Raw genomic sequence first — 15,252 nt, forward strand, 5'->3', positions numbered from 1 at the left:
TTTCAACCCAGTCTACTTAGATAAATCTACTGAGGACTTCACACAAGGGATCCAGTGAAGGCCAAACAAATACAGTTCAGCAAACAAAAGTTGATCTTAAAGTAACATGGATTCTTCACTTGTATTTCTCGGAGTGAAGGGACTACCCGTTACACACCTGTCAAGAGCATAGTGTTGAGAGTGGGCACCGGACCCAGAATGCCTGGCTGTAAAGCCCTGTGCTGTCACCTACTAGATGAATAATTTGAAACAAAATTTTTAATGTGGTTAAAATAAGGGTTCATTTAGGATAAAACTACTGCACAGGATTGTTGGGGGATTAAAATGAAAGGAAATACAAGAAAGGTGCTTAGGGCACTGCCTGGTACATGGTAAGTGGTCGATAAATCTTAATTTAAGATTTTATCATCTCATTTCCTCTTGTTCTCTGCAAGCCATGCACTTCTAAACCTTACCCCAAATACCTTTTCTAGTCCTTTGACTCCTCCTCCTCTTGCTGCTTCCCTATCTTCAAAGCCAAAGAAACCATTTTAAAGAGGAAAAAAAAAAAAAGGTCAGAAAGAAATTGTGAACCAGAACTCTGGGCTTGAATGGGAGGATGTCTAGGAAAACGTACTTTTTCTTCATACACACATAAGGCACTGGACTCATCTCATTATCTTCACCACTGTTGGAAGCAAGCTCCAAAGAGCAATTAAGAATAGGAGCTTTGGAATCAAAGGACTCTGGGTTTGAATCCTTGCTTTGCTGAGACCACAGCAAGGTTCTAAAGTTGATAGAATCTCAGTTTCCTCTTCTATAAAGTGTGATTGGTGATGCCCTCCCCGTCGGGTTATGAGGAGGTTTAAATACTGCAATGCGCTGGCCTATAGGAAGTAATGGGGAGTAAGTGGAAGTCACAGTTATTATGTTTTGGTAGTTCTGCTAGGAGCCAAGATAGGATGGGAAGGGAACATCAAGGTAGAGACTGTCAAGCCCTATCTCAGGCTCCTAGTAAACCTATTTTCAGCACTGTCCCTAATACTGCAGCGCCTAGAACTTTGATTTTTAGCCTATCGACCCTTGCTGTTTTACCCAGAGTCCAAGAATCCAGCCTTTTCCGAAAAGCTAAGAAAGAAAAACAAAGCCTAATTTATAGGTTGTCACTTTCTGGGCACACAGAAAGCCCCTCAGAGGGCCCCTGAGCAGAGGACAGGGAACAGGGTGGGGGCTCGAGAGCGGAGAGGAGGGGGTGTGGGTCCCCAGGCCCCTACAGCAGGGCTGTCTTCCAAGTCTAATTGCAGCACATTCTTGAGATCTGCCGTCATTCACTGAGCCATGATGCAAATGCCTCAGCATTATGGGTGGAGAGGAGTTAGCGTATCTATGAAAGACACACAAAAACATATGCTGACCCCTTCAAACCTATGACCATATTCTAAGTGGAGCCAAACTAAATGAAATCAAGGTCTCTGTCCAGCATTTGAGAGCCAGTGAAAATAGGGACTCAGTGTTTCTCTAAATTCACAGAGTATATTACCTTAGTCATAAAATTGGGGACTTTCAAATCTAATTTGTTCAGCACTAGTGCTGTTGAAGGCTGGGCAGGGTTCCAAAAGAAATCACCTCCACGCAAACAGAGATTAGCAGCTCTCCACTGGAGACATATGGGAATGATTCCCTATAATCTCCAGTAATTGTGGCTGCATTACATTCAAATCCTGTTTTCAATTTTCTTAAACTTCTAGACTGATTGTGTTATTAAATCATGCTGGCTGATGTGTTTAATAAGGACCTATTAAATGTTTATAAAATTAGGGAAATAAATATGGGCTTTTAGTTGGATTGCCCAATGGATCTGGTAACCTATTGTTAAAATAACAGCCCTGCTGTTAAAACTGGGTCTCCTGACTACATACGTTGGGTACTCGCTTTAAAACACCATCCCAACATTCAAGCAGAGCTGTTTATTCTAACACTCCATTTGCAAAAGAATTTGGCTCCCCCTGCCCCCTTCCACTCCACAAAGAAAGAAGTATGCTCAAAGAAGACTAACTAAATGTAAGAGGTAGTGTCTTGGCTGACAAGAAATGTCACCTCCGCTCCCAATGAAGTAGTGATAATACCGATTTCCAGAGAAGACCCAGAGAGACCAGTTTTGTTGTTGTTGTTATTGTTCGAACATTTACCTGGCTGAATTTCAAGCTGGAAATTGCACTGAAGTTCTCCAAGGCCTTCAGCAGGAAGGAATGATCAGTCTTTAGGGGGGGGGCAGAAAAACTTGGCAAGGATTTATACAGCAGGGAGAAGAAATAAAATCCATTCTTCAAACAGAAGGGCTTACATAGGAATGATTTCCCTATCGAATCTTGGTGATCATAGATGATTTGAGTATAGTTCTCTGTGACATGGCTCAGGCTAGCTCAGTAGCCTCTCCCTCCTTGGCATTTGAAAACAAAGACTAGAAACACCTGCAGAGGAGAACCAGGCATGATTGGCTAATGCCTTCTTAAAACAGAAGGCGCATAGTACCCAGGACTGTGGGCTGCCAGGGCAGGGGAATTTGTATCCGGCTCTGTATTCAGTGCTGATTTGACCTGGGAAAAGTATTTCCTTATCTCTGAAACGGAGATGTTAACAGAATCCACCTCTAGGGGTTATCAGAAGGATTAAATAAGACTGTAATGGATGTCAACAGTGGTGTTCTGGCACATGGTAAGGGCCCAAACGTGGTTACTAAAAAAAATGAGAAGTGAAGAAGTGGAGGTCATGGTCCAATCTCTGATCTCTTTAGAGTGCTAAAAATAATTACTATACTATGTTAAAAATAAATATTAATACAACATTAGCTGTCTGAGTGTGCTCCTAAGTGTGGCATTAAACTCAGTACTGCCTGATTCTAGTCCAAAGCAATTCCCTAACACGGACACAAAACCATAACTTCAGTCCTCCCTGCCAAAACACTCTCGGCCACCTGGCCTCAACCACAGTTTCCTACACACTCGACCACAGCTCCAGTAATTCTGTTATCTTCAAGGCAAATGCAAACCCCACTTTCTTGGACAAATTAACCTTTGAGTTTCCCCTAAGGAGGAGGAGGGCCATTAAACAATCTTTCTGGCACTTAAAACAAAACAAAACAACAAACCACATCATTATCTTGGTATAAACACACCCCCTTAAAATATTCTAACAAGTATGTACTGGCTCCCCCCATTCGCCCACTGTTGCCACCCCCCATTCCAGAATATTGTAAAGTGATGTGAAAGCTGGCCTGGTTCACATTAGGGGCTCTGAAAGGTTGGAGGAGAATTGGATAGAAGGTTAATATTTGGCAGAACCTTGTAAATGACCTGATTGTTATTTTATATTGCCTACAGTCTCCAAATCACTGCTGCTTGCCAGAAAGGCCCCAAGTGTGGCCAGGTAGTTATACACAGCAGTGTCATAAGCCAGCTCTGTGGATGGACGCACTTACTCTGTGTGTGTTTGTGCGTGTATGTGGGTGTGTGTGTTTTCCGTGAGTGAGTGCACAGGCACCCGCTGTCTTTTCTTACACCCAGCCAAAATACAGCAGAGACCCAGCACAGCAATTATTTTACGGATTTTTTTTTTCGGTCTGCCCTCAGGGGACCTTCTTCCAGTTTAATTGTCTAAGGGGATTGTTTCCTTGTGGGATTTTATTTCAAAATGTTCCTGTTAAAAATTTCTCTCTGAGAGGGAAGGCAAGAGAGGATGGATTTTTTTTTTTTTTAAATCTGAAACACATAAACCCACAATCACATCAAAATTCACCAAACTCTGTATCCTGAAATTAATAGAGGTGTTTCATGATGCATAGATTTTTAAATTATTTGTCTAAAGATATGTTTAGAATTGATTATATTAAAGGTGTATAAATCTTAGGTTCCCTGCCCCCACTCCCGTGCCTTGGAAATGAATTCAAGCAAACCAACTGAATTTTAAGTTAAGACAAACAGGGGGAGAGATCATTTGTCTCCAGTTATACATGAAATAGCTTATAATAGCGGATGCTGAGTTCATGAAGTATATGTTCGACCCCCTTTGATATAAATTCCATCATCAGCTCACAAAGAAATTGTATTTATGCATAAGACAGTGCTCTCTAACATGAACTCCTATAAATTATGAGAATAGAAAATCCAAATTTATAAGATGCCATTTCTGGATTTATTTTTAATGCTCTCTCCTGCATATTACCAAACAAATGCCACATTAGCAGAGCATGAAAGGCTTTTTACTGGCATAAGCTCCAGTCATGAAATTCACAGCACAGGCTGGGGGATAAGGGATTGCGAATGAAGAAGCAAGGAGAAAGTATGAGAGGGACCCGCTTCTGAGTGCTTGGGGGGTCCAAAGGCCTGCTATTTGCTTCAGTGTAGACAAACCGGTCATTTTCCTTTGAAGGAGGAGGGTACATGTCTTGATCTATTAATAACAGTAAGCACAGGTGATTGTTTCTGTTTCCTATGAAATGAGAGTTTGTGTTTTCCTTCTAAACCCTACCCGGTAGGGTCAGATCCAATTCTCCTCTGCATCTTTCACTAATTCCTTCAATTATTCATTAACTCATTTTTTCATCAAGTATTTATCAGGTGCTTAATATGTATCAACCAGTCAGCTAAGGAACTGAGGACACAGTCCAGCAAGAAGAGCAATGGAGGGTAGCAGTTAAACACAAGCTCTGGAGTTGGTCTGCCTGAGTTATGCATGAAGAAATAATAATAATAATAATAATAATAACAACAACAACATTGGCTAACACATATTGAATGTTTACTTGGTGACTGGCACTATTCTGAGGTTTTATATGTGATAACTCATTTAATCTCATATCCCTATGAATCTAGATACTTTTACTTACTTTAATGGTGAGAAAATTGACGTATTATTAGCATCATCATTTGATAAATCTCTCACTCATTATATACAAAGGATGCATTAAGATACTGGGATTTAATTCTTTCGTGGAAACTACTTGAGGAAGGGCCAGATTCAAGCAGTTATCAAGTAGTAGAGATACCAACAAGATCACCTGACTTGTCCAAGGCAAACCACCAGAACAGTTGAATAAAAATTACTGCGGTCATTTTGTAGTTCAAGGGAGATTTGGAGGTCATGGGTGGGTGGGATTCAGTAATGAACTCTGAGGTCAGATGACAACCCAAGTCTCGATATGTAGCATATTGTCCCCTTGCTCAATTATTAGCCTCTCTTTAGGAAAGGCTTAAAGCCGTGCCTTGGAGCACTTAAGACTTTTGATTCTGTCCTCTTTTTAAAAAACCCAAAGGCTGTGAGGGCAGGATGCTAAAATGGCAAAATGCACAACACTCAAATGGCAACTACTCAGTAAGACCTGACTGTCCAAGGTGTGGGAACCAACCCTCTTCAGCCTTTGTTTTCAGGAATCAACTGTAGTTTGTTTACTGTCTTAGCTTCTGTCTCAGGCAAAGTTTATGGTGTAAGCAACAGAAACTGAACGAAGCTGACTTGTGCAATAAAAATAATTTATCAAAAGGATATAGGGAAAGAATGCCAGCGGGAACCAAGCTCAGAAACTACCAGCCTGGAAGGTGACCACAACCTGCCACAAAATGGTGTGAGCAGGACAGAGCTTCCTTCAGCATGGAGCACTGTCTGGAACTTGTATATCTGGACCAGGCTGTCTTGCAATCATCCTTCTTCTGCTTTCCCAGAAACTACATTTTGCTGCACCCACCATCACTGCCAAAATTTTCCAGGGTCCTGCATCTTTGTGGCTCTATGTCTGGGTACAAAACCAGAATAGATACATATGATTGACCAAGCTCAGGTGCATGCCCTCACTGTCAGGGAAGTCTTGAAAGCAAGTTTCTGGCATTTTTAAATTCTGTAGAGGAAGAAAGACTCAACCTGCCTCTAAATATCATAATGTATAGGGATTGCAAAATAACAGGGAGAAGGTTCAGCTGCTACCAGCCAAAAATAATGACGAAAGTCCACTCCATCTTTCCAGTTTGAAGAGTGATTCTCTAGGGATGATTTCACCTGCCCCCTCTTGGGGACATTTATAATGTCTAGAGACATTTTTGACTATCACAGCTAGGAGTGGGTTACTATCATCTAGTTGGTAGAAGGATTAATTCTCTACCATGAATAGGGTGGCCCCTGCTCCCAACCCAAACAAAGGATTAAATGGACCAAAATGTTAATAGTGCCAAGATGGAGAGGCCCTTTGTTAGCTCCGTGTGGTACGGACCCTCTCTTGTTTTCTTCCCAGTCATGTTCTGGCAACCATCAAAGGAAGAGCTCTATGTATTTAAATAGATAAACAAATGAAAAGATGCATTAATAGATGTTCTTCATTGTCCACTAGCTTTAATAGCAAAAGGACCAACTGATTGTTATTTATTTTAGTTTCTGACTTTTCCTGGCCACCATGGCTTCTAATGCATGGCTGTCCATGAAATAGAAACCTGATACATGTATGTCAAATGAATAACTCAGGGTAAAATACAGTGTCTAAACAATGCCTACAAAGCCCTCAAAGATCTGGTTTTTTAAAACTCTTCAATCTCCTCTTCTACTACTTTCTCCATTGCTCGAACTGCTTCTACCATGCTCGCTTCCTTGTTATTCTTCCCTACATGTCAGCCATGCTCCTTTTCCCTCTGTCTAGAACATTCTCTGTCCTCCCCACTTCCCAGATAGCTGCAAGGCTCACTCTCTCACCACCTACAAATCTTTTCTGAAATAATCTCTTGGCCTTTAGCTTACCCTGAGCAATCTAAGTAATGGTACACCTGCTACCCTACCCTTGGCATTCTTGACAATTTTACACTGCTCCTTGCTTTGTAAAAGGCTTTATATATAATTGATATGTATTTGTTATATATCAGTTTCATACATAATACATGATGTTTACATATAATTGAGATATAAATGGTATCCAAAGAACTGCACATAATGAATATGCACAATTTTATGAATTTGGACATATTCGAACACTCTGTGATACCAATAGCACAATCAAGGTAATAGACATATTCATCATCTCCAATAGTTTCCTTCTGTCCCTTTGGTTTTTGGTTTGTTTGTTTAGGTTGCAGTGTTTTTTTTTTTTTTAAGATTTTATTTATTTATTCATGGGAGACAAGAGAGAGAGAGAGAGAGAGAGAGAGAGAGAGAGGCAGACACAGGCAGAGGGAGAAGCAGGCTCCATGCAGGGAGACTGATGGGACTCGATCCCGGGTCTCCAGGATCAGGCCCTGGGCTGAAGGCAGCGCTAAACCGCTGAGCTACCGGGGCTGCCCTAGGTTGTGCTTTTTTGTGGCAAATATGTTTAGCATGAGATCTACCCTCTTAACATATTACAGAATTTACTAATATGTTACGTTTGTATCTTATTATCTATCTTCCTCCCGTTAGAGTGGCACTTTTTGTATATCTTGTCCACAATGAATACTAAGTGCCTATAATGGTGTCTGATACATAGTAGTTGCTCAATAAATGTTTGATGAATGAACAAACAACCAAATCAACTCTAAGATGTGGGACAGATTGAAAATATAAATAGTACCTCCAAAAGATTTTTTTTTTTAAAGTTCATAAAATGACAGATCCACGGTGGTGCAACAGATGCATGGGACTTCTGGGTGTTTGGCAAAGTTTAAAACTGATCCTGGAAACAAAGCACTGCCCTGGCAAGTGCAGCTTCCTAAGGCTTACTGTGTATCAGGCAGGGTCCCAGGGGGCTCCAAAAATAGCCTCTACATCCCATAAGTCTATGAGGGAAATGCTAGTATCCAAATTTTATAAATGAGGAAATGGGGCTCAGAGAGATTAAGTAGCTTTCCTAACGGCAACAGAGCTGGAAAATAACAAAACCAGGAGACAGATCTGAGTTTCTGTTTCCAAAGCTCATGACCCTAAACTCTACCTGGAAGAGCTTTGAGCCCCACCTGATGGGGCAGTTCTATGGTGCTAGATCTCCAGAGCCTGCACCAAGTGCCCATATGGAATGAAGAATTTTCAGATTAACAGGCAAAAAGGGAAGCAAAATCATAGTGTCACCACAAAGGGTTCTCTCCAAACCATCATTTAATTTTCTGGCTACTTAATAATATATACCAGTGTACTATGTATATGTAATTATTTCATGTTAATCATCAGATTAGCACCTCTTTAAAACCCAGTGCATCCTTTAGACCAGAAGACTTGTCCCAATTTTACAGATAAGGAAACTGAGGCATAGAAAGATATAGTGACTTGTACCAATATGGCCAGGAGTGGAATTCAGTGTTCTTTCAGTGTTTACATGCATATAGATGTGTATATATGTGCATGCATGTGTGTGTGTGCGTGTGTGTGTGTGTGTGCAGGCTCCAGATGCTAACATCAAGAACAGCACCTATTGACCACTCCCAGCCATTAGGCTCTCTCAGAATCCAGATACATCTGGAATTCAAGAAGAAAGGAAGGTGCTGAGACACATGCTAAATGAGATGAGTCTGAACATCTGGTCTCTAGACTTGACCTTTCCTCACTTCTCAAAAGAGGAGTTTGGTCACGTGGTTCCCAAAGTAGCATGACTCCCTGGTATTAATGTAACCTCTGGGTTCCTGCAATGAATGTTTGTTTGTGTGTTCTCTCCCTTTAACCAATCAATTCCTATTTATCCTTAATGTCCCGGCTTGAATTTTACCTCCTCAGGAGGGTTCTACTCTCTCAGAGGGCCCTGAACTTGTCTTTCATGGCATTTAGCACAGCAGCTTAAAATTGTCCTTTAATTTGTATATTGTTTGATCAAAGCCTATCTCTCCCTGGTGGGCTGTAACTTCCATGAACATAGGAGCCTTGTGACTTCCCTCACTGCCCTGCACCCAGGGCTGAGCCCTGAAACATGAGAGGTTGCTCCACCACTGTGTTGATTGAATGAATGTAGGATAGGAGCTGGTCTTGAGCTTGGTTTCTACTAACAGAAATTTGTATGACGAGTAGCACCTTGTAGAGATCAGTAAACCAGCAACTGTTCTCTCTTCATAGCAATGTTTTAAGAGTAACCATATTTATTTTTGACTTTTGACTAGCTGTTTTAATGCTTATAATGGACTGAAAAATTTACATCAGTAAGATGTAAATATCAGACCACTTAGATTTTTTTCATTCTGTGGCAGCCCAGCTTTTGTCTCATTACCTGAGCTATACAAGACGTGGCCAAAAGCCCTTGGGGTGGTTTTAAAAATTAAGAATGCTTATCCAAATGAACTGAGTAAAACTTCACCTTGTAAGGTTTCTTGCAAGTGCCTATTTTTAAAGCCACTTTAGGTAACCATGTGGGAAACTCCATCTCATGACCTTATGATTCCCTGTTTTAAAGCAAAGTGTTCTATTCAGGTTGGCCACTTTCTTTCTTCAACATACTTAATGCCAGATGACTTCCAGTCCAATTCAAAAGTTAAATCTGTATTACAATATGAAGACTGACTGCCATCAAAACTTCTCAAAATATCCTTGGAACTTGAGTGTTCTAGTAATGGCAGCCTCATTGTGATAAATATATAGCCTTTCAAGCTGATCAACTTGGAACACGGTCATGTTTATGTGGTTTGTTTTTTAGGACAGCCAAATTGCTTCATGTGGTCATAACTCAAAATTTCTTCAGGTTAGATTACTAAGATAAAACCAGTTTTTACATAGCCATTTTCATAGTATTTGATTAAACTTCTTGATATTACTCACGGAAGATGAAACAGTAAATGATACTATTTGTTGACATACTTTTAGCCCGCTAGGCTGTAACATCAGAAGAGTAGAGATCATGTCTCTGTATCCTCAACAACAAGCACAGTGCATAGAGGCAGGACAAATGGTGCCAACACATTCTAGTTTGCCCAAGACAGTCTTCATTTACTCTGGCTTGTCCCGGTATGATTTTTAATAGCATCCCCTTACTCTTGAAAATGCCATAGAATGGGAGATAAATTACACAGCAATGAATGTTTTTGACTGTATCATGAGTGAAATAATGTATGAATAACTAAACAAACGAGACCCACATCTCTCATACATCTGAGATATGTGATGAAGCACATAAGTTGGCTTTCTGAAAACAAAGCAAATAAGCCCTAATTTGTAGTACGTGCTGATTTCTGTAGTGCCAATATTCTCACTATGTCTGATTCTAAGATACCAATGTTGTATCACTGATTGTGGGGTTGGGAAGAGTGGTGTGAGCTGGTCTGAACTGGCTTCAGCACACCAGTGTTCCAGGAATACTCCATCACTGGTGTAGTGTGGAGATACCAAACTGAACATGGGTGTGTGGTTTGTTCTAGGGATGATAGTAAGCAAAACATAACAAATGGTATGACATGGGTACCAGTCTATCAGAATGGATGCTGGTCTAATCACTGCAGACATGGACTGTAAATGAATAGGATCAACCAGAGCATCTTGGTCCTGGCCCTATGGGGACTACAGCCACCACCTTGACCTCATATGCCCTGCACACTCACTTACCAAACTTACTGACTTAGTTTGTCAAAGGCAGACCAAGGACAATAGCAATATGACTTCCAGGTCCTGTAACAATCTTTTGGTGTTTCCTGGAATTTTGAACAGAGCGGACTAGTCCTCCCCTGTGTGTGGTGTACTCTCCAAAGCTGTGAGTGGATCACAAAGCATCACAGATCCATGCTGGGAACTCCTGCTGGCCTGCCCTACTGGAGAATATTCCACAGTTTCTCTGTTACCTTGATGTGGAATTGAACTGTAGAGGAGTTAGACAACATAAGCTAAAAGTATTCTCAACCTCCCTTTGATTTAGGTAGGAAAAAAAAATTTTTTTAAGATAAAATAAAACATACTCCCAGGCCATCAAGACCACAGTTCTTAGAAGATGTGGGCAAACTTTCAACTCTGCCAAGAAATAGATAAGTGCTCTAGGAGATGAACACAGACAAACTGTTAGAGGAAAATGAGGACAAATCAAAACTCTTCCTTGGCATCTGTTTTAATCCATTTGGGCTGCTATAAAAGAATAACACAAGTTGAGTGGCTTATAAACAACAGAGATTTATTTCTGACAGTTCTCAAGCTGAGAAGTCCAAGATCAAGGCGCCAGCAGATTCAGTGTCTGATGAGAGCCTGATGCCTGGTTTGTAGACAAGTATCTTCTGGCTATGTCCTCACAAGATGAAAGGTGCGAGAAAGCTCTCTGGGTCTCTTTTATAAGGGCACTAATCCCATTTGTGAAGGCTCCACCCTCATGACCTAATCACTTCCCAAAGGCCTCACCTCTAAACACCATCATATTGGGAATTAGGTTTCAACGTAGTGTATGTAAACATTCAATATATGACAGCATCTTGAAGGGTAGAAGGAAGAAGCTGAGTGAAGCTGCTGCTTTGATGCTGAAATGAAACCCATTTTCTCTCAGAAAACAAAGATGAGCAGGCTACATTCTTGAAGGTTATTGAACTCCTTAGACAATTGATTCCTGGCAATCAATGTCTTCATATGATGGTTAGAACATGTTCAGTAGATACGAGGGGGTAGATGAAAGTGTTGCTAGTTTGGAGAAGATCTATATATACATGGAATTGACTGCCACCTCCATTGTAGGATTTGAAGGCATTGAGCGCTCTCAAATCACACATAAGGGGTGACTTCATGGGTATGCAACCTGTGCAGTTATACAGGATCCTATACCAAGAAAAGCCTCACCTTTGGTTTAATGTTCTGTTGTTGCCATCTTGAAATTCTCAGTAACTTTCGAATAAGAGATCCAGGATTTTCACTTTGCACCAGGCACTGCAAATTAATTTTTATCTTCCCAAAGTGCCATTAAAGGAGATAAAGTTTTAATTTCTCAGACTGTATATCCTGAAGACAGAATTGCCATCAACATGTGCCATGAGCCACCAAGGGATGAAGGGAAAAACAACAGAAATATGTATAACTTAATCAGCAAGGATAACAGGTTTTTCCACCTGTTAACAAAAATACATCGTATCAAAACAATTAACCCCTATCACTAATCAGAAGGCATGGTTGGAAGAGGCAATAGTGGGGCACAGAAAAAGTGGGGCAGCACATAGAAGGAGTCATTTGTGGAAGGAAGCTGAAAATATAAAATAAAGAAGCAAAGACTAATTTCCTAAATTTGCAAATGTTGTTTCTGTATTGTCACCCATAATTCCCTGAATTTGCTTCCTCTCTCTTTTTCTCCTCCCTCCCTCTAGTCTTTATGTAATCATCAATAAATCTTTATGGTAGATAATGAAATGCATAAGAAGAGAGATAATGGTAAAGTACTCTGTGAGTTCAGAAGAGGGAGACATCACTCTTAGTGTGTGGGAAGATACATTTGGAGGAGTCAGCACTGCAGCTGGTCCTTGGGAGACGGGAGTGACTTGGATACAAGGTGATAGAAAGGTTTTCTAAGGAGAGAGGACAGTGGGAACAAAGGCATGAAATGAGAAAGCCTGGGGGTGATTATAAAGAACAGTGCATTGCTTTGTTCGGCTGGAGCACAAGGTTCATGACGAGGAGCAGTGGGAGGTAGAGCTTTCATTTCTCCCTCTATTGATTCTTTTCCTAAATATTTCAGATGAACAGAAGCCACAGTTTAGAGAAGGGGATGCTTAGCCAAGTAACTGGTCCTTAGCGACTAGTCTTATCTCTACCTTGTGCTGTGACATATTGCAAATTCCCAATTTGGAAAATGTATCTGTCAGGACAGACTTGGATGTACCGTAGCAATAAACAAATCCCTAAGTTCAGTGGCTTAAAAATGTTAACAAAGGCTTCTTTCTTGTTCCATGCTCCAAGTCCACAGCAGATCAGCTGGAGACTGCTTTGCTCCATGCTCTCCTCAGTCAGGGATTCGGGCTGATGAAGGCCCTACCATCTGGAGCTTTGCTGGCTGCTCTGGAAAGGGATGAGAAGAGCAAAACATATACTAGCCCTCAAAGGCTTTTGCCCAAAGAAGGCTCATGTCAGCTCCACTCACATTTCATTGGTTAATGTGTCTTATGACCACATCCAACTGAAAGAAGCCAGAGAAGATGCAATCCTATCATATACTTAGTAAAAGAAACATTAGGATTGTCTGATGAATGGCACCAATGAATACCACGGAGAACCTCAAGGTGACTTGTTCCAAGACACCCAAACATTTGCTTCAGTCTATATATTATATGATTGGATGAATAGTTTTTACAGTTTCACATTTTGGTGCTTTGGCAATTAAAATTGATAGACTTATTTATACAATTGAAACTTTTTAACTAATTTTTTTAAAGCTCCTTACCATTTTTTCTTTTTCAAATTCAAGTTACCTGAGAACTGCAGACATTCTGATCATTCTGGCCCTACTTTGTTTCTCATATAGATGTCTCCAGCCTGAACTACATGATCAAGTATTACTCATGTATTACCCTGGAATTTCTCTAGTTTGGGGATGAAAGATGCATTACCACTTCCTCCTTCTTCTTCCAAGACACACATCACTCAGCAATCATGGTCCCCTTTTCCATTGAACCAAATTTGAATTCTTATTAATAGAGTGTTCCAACTGATCAGAGTTTTAAATGAAATAAAACCAATTTATCATCCTCCTGTAATGGGGCACAGGGGTAAATATTATCTAAAAACCCAGACTACTGTCCAAGAAATCAATAGCATATTAATGGGAAGGACTTAATTTTTTAACATATATGTTGATTTGTTTGTTCTCTCATTTATTCAGCAAGAATTTACTGAGAAACTACTATATGCCAGGTACTGTTCTAGGTATTGGGGATGGTGATGGGTGAAATAAGCCTGGTCCTTTCCCCAGTGGAACTAATGTTCTAATACTGCTAAATATGTCCATGAGTTTATGTGTACAAGTGCAGGAGCAAGAGACAGAAAGGAACTGTATTGCAAGGTAGAGCAGAAAACTTTCAAGTTGAAGTAAATGGAATTTGAAAGGCCAGAGGAGGACTGAAAACCTGAGTGCTCCATGGGGTAAAGCTAAAGAGGAAAAAAATAATCTCTAATTTTTAGCAGTAACAAAAACTGTCCTCATTCACCCTAGAGTTCAAATCAATTGATTAACACTTACTTACATATTTGCTAAGACTTGATTGGTTATCCTTCCTAGAGGTAACTTTTTACAGATTCATTCACTCATTTATTTGCTTGTTCATCTATGTCACAGTAAGTGATTCCATAGAAGGTGAAATACAAGAAAGATAAAAAGTCTATCTTCAAGGAATGCCCAGGCTTAAGCTTAGGGGTTTGGATAGGGCTAGCAGAGGCTGACTGTGAAGGAAATAAATACAAGACAGAGCAACAGGAAAGGTTATGGTGCCACAGAAGAAGGGGTCATCATCTTTGGCTGCACAGGGATTGCTTTGAAGAGGGCTGGAGGAAAGGGAGTAGAATTTCCCTGGAGGAAGAGGAGGCCAAGGACAATTTGAGCAGACAGAGGGGTACAGCAGGATGGAAAGAAACAGATTGGAATGAGTCTGGGGAATTTGACAGGAATCAGTAGCTTTGGAATGTTGAGGGCAAGAAGATGAGATTGGGAAGAAGCCACGGCAATAAATGAAGTTCTTGAGATGGGGTTTCAGGGAGGAAACCATGAGCTTCTCCTGACATCCCTGAAACCAGCACCCCAGGTTGCTACTCACTCTGTCATCACATAGAACCACCCCAATGCTGATGGTGCACTTGTTCCCCTTGCTCTACTGTTGGAGTCAGTCTTCCTCCTTGCTTTATAGTCCTCTGTCTGAAATATAGAAGAATGTGACCTTTGCAAGAGAACAGTATGCTCTTTCAATAAACAAACAAACAAACCAACAAACCCGACTGCATTAACGGATATGCTCTCAGTTGGTGGTATGAAAATTTTAATCTTTTTAAATTTAAGCCAACAGACCTCCATAGGTCTTCAGAACACCCGTATCCCCCAGGTCATTTGTGGTTAGAAGCCCAGAGTTTTAAGTGTGTAGAACTTCACCTTTTTATCACTGTGAGAGTTGGGCTTAACCTTGGGTCATGTTATCTTCAAGTATTTTAACACATCTTTGTGCAGTTGGATGCTAAAGGTTGTCCTTATATGCTCCTCTTTGTAAGTGCAGAGCCCCCTTGAACTACCTAAGGACACAATGGGGTTTCATTATAACAAGGCTGTTTGTAGCATGTGCCTACTTCATTTCCCCATTTCTTTGGGGATTGGCTTTCTTTGTTTTTGGGCTCATCTATGTGGTGAAGCAATGCTAT

This window comes from Canis lupus, chromosome 4, assembly GCF_011100685.1.
Source record: "Canis lupus familiaris isolate Mischka breed German Shepherd chromosome 4, alternate assembly UU_Cfam_GSD_1.0, whole genome shotgun sequence".
Classification (NCBI taxonomy): Eukaryota; Metazoa; Chordata; class Mammalia; order Carnivora; family Canidae; genus Canis; species Canis lupus.